Below are 2,857 nucleotides of genomic sequence, written 5' to 3' on the forward strand. Positions count from 1 at the left end.
CTCGGAGAGAATACCAACGCCGTTTCCCTGACCGAAGGATTCCATATTTAACAGTGTTCTCATCAACCTATCGACGATTATCTGAAACTGGCTCCGTACAAGGACGAAAAATTGATACCGGAAGACCTCGGCGATATACTGCAAATGACGAAGAAGAGATCATTCAACGCTTTATTAATGATCCCAATACGTCAACAAATATCGTTGCACGGGAGTTAGGTATATCACAGTGGAAAGTTTGGTCTGTTGTACATTTATCGGGTCGACATCCCTACCGTTACCAGCCTGTGCAAACGCTAGAAGAAGGAGATCCAGCAAGGCAATTAGAATTCTGTCGGTACATACTCAATGCCGACGCGGAAGATCAAGAATTTTTTAAAAACATTTTATGGACCGACAAATCCAAATTTGACAAGGACGGCATAACAAATTATCATAATTTGCATTACTGGGCGTTTGACAAGAATCAAAAAATCCCGAAAAAAGTTGTTGTTGTATGACCCATTTGTAAATAGCATTACATAATACCTATTGTGTATACATAAGATGAAAATTTTTTAAATTCTTTGTTAATACGCTGGTCTTTTATTTTACCTACCTCGCTATAGATTTAAAACTGAAAGAAACTGCAGCTCAACGAAGATTTTCACTAAACGTGTGGATGGGCGTTATTAATGATAAATTGATGGCCCACATTTTTTGCCCCAGAACTTAAATGGTCAACATTATGAAGATTTTTTAAGAAACGAGCTACTCGCACTATTGACCAGCGTACTGCGTACCTGAGGATATTAGAAATAATTTAATGTTTCAACATGATGGATGCATTATCGCCTTAGTGTAAGGCAATGCAAATTACCCTAACAGGTGGATAGGCAGAGGTGGACCAGTGCCATGGCCTGCAAGAAGTCCCGACCTAACGCTGTTAGATTTTTATGTATGGAGTCATATGAAGGACTTGGTTTATGTTGACACCAATCAGATCTGTAGAAGAATTGATAGAAAAAATTATTCACGCAGCCAAATGAGGAACTCGTTTTCTTCAAGAATAACAAAAACCGAAGTGCGAAAACGTGTCCGCACATGTATCAGGAATAGAGGGTCACACATTGAACATGATGTGTAAATAAAATAAAAAAAAAGTTCCTGCATTCATTTGTTTTATTTTTTCAAAGTAATTCTACTCCGTTTTAAGATTCAGCTTACATTTATGCAAATAAATCAAAAATATGTTTATGTCATACCACCCCGTATTGATGGCCGCGAAACCTGCATGTGCAAGTTGCACGCAAATATTACGTTTATGAAAGCTGCTCTTTATAAAAACAAAGTTATCAAAACAAATGACATGATTTTGATAATCTCACAAATCATATGCGATGTAAATTCATTAACTTGTATGAAAAGTAAATGTACAGAATTTAAAGCAAAGAAACTCAACTATGGTAATGTGATAGACCAAGACACACTGTTGAATTAGTGCAATGGGTGATAAATACGGAAATTATTGAAAAGAACGGAAAAAAAAACCTTCCGCCCATACCTTTATGGTAACAAATTTCAAATCGTCACTGATCACAGACCTCTTAGATGGCTATTCAATCACAAGGATCCTAGTTCATTTCACTCATTCAACTATCTTTCGAAAGGCACGGAAGAACTAAAAATCTTCCTTTGACTTTAACTGTCATTTCCGAAACGCAACTACCAATAAGTGTTGAGAAAACGAAGGATCTATTAGAATTATTACCTTTTATTGATAGCGAGCGCCATGATTTTTACAAAAACTTAAAAACATCAAAATATGAAATAGCAGAAGATCCTGATTTAAATATACTAATGTACAACGTGGAGCAAGAGCAAGATGAAGCTACCTAATTATTTTTACTTAAAGTTCTTACAATTGCCTCAGCCTTTTGTATTTCATGTCATTAAATTTAAATTTTTATTAAATGCATAAAAAATGTTGATTTGTTTTTAATATCCAAGGATAAATAACCCGTTGATTTTATTCGTTTTTCAAGCTATGTGCATGGTTGGTACTAAAAGGCGTCAATTGAGTCATAAAGTACACACATTTCAAGCATAATAAATCGCATCATTTCTAATTTCTATAAAACCAAAACTGGTAATAACGTAAGTCGTGTTATGCTAAAATGAACATAGTGCATGAGGCCATAAGTCGTTATATTGCAAAGAGTAAAAAATAATGCGAATACATTGAGTTAAAACTGTCAAGTGGTATCGAAAGTTAGCTTGCGAGGTTCTACTCAACACAGCGATGGTAAATGCCATCGTTCTTTATAAACAAACCACGAAAAAAACATTTCTGTCGTTCAGGTTCGTACAGCAATTGTGAGATATGTATCTTGTAAAATCTGAGGATGAAAATGAAATGTCTGTTATTGCTTCGAGACGACCAAAACGATTAAAACACGAACTAAAGACTAAAGAAGGCAAAGTTCGTACAACACGAAAATAGTGTCAAGGATGCTATAAAATAAATGTTCAAAACATGGGCAGAAACATTGCTAAAAATAAAATTTAAAAAGTGCCAGTTTGTGTTCTCTATTTTGGCACACAATGCGAACGGAGAACGTATTTTTCTCTCGTCAACAACCAGTGGAGTAAAGAAAGAAATCGACTGACAATTGAATCAGTAAAATCAATATTGATTACTCAGGAGAAACTGTGGCTTGTGAAGATTTTTACGTTTATGCATTAAAAATAAAGAACTATTAAAAAAAATAATGTCCGCTGACAAATATCAGTAGGTAATAAATATCCTTCTTCATTATTATCTGTTGTCTTTTACTTATTTATTACCTACAGCCTTAGATTATGTACCTACAGCGTT

This window comes from Colias eurytheme, chromosome 29 (genome assembly GCF_061535395.1).
Source record: "Colias eurytheme isolate Ceu_HAF_F1 chromosome 29, ilColEury1 Martin Lab GWU primary, whole genome shotgun sequence".
In the NCBI taxonomy this organism is placed as follows: domain Eukaryota; kingdom Metazoa; phylum Arthropoda; class Insecta; order Lepidoptera; family Pieridae; genus Colias; species Colias eurytheme.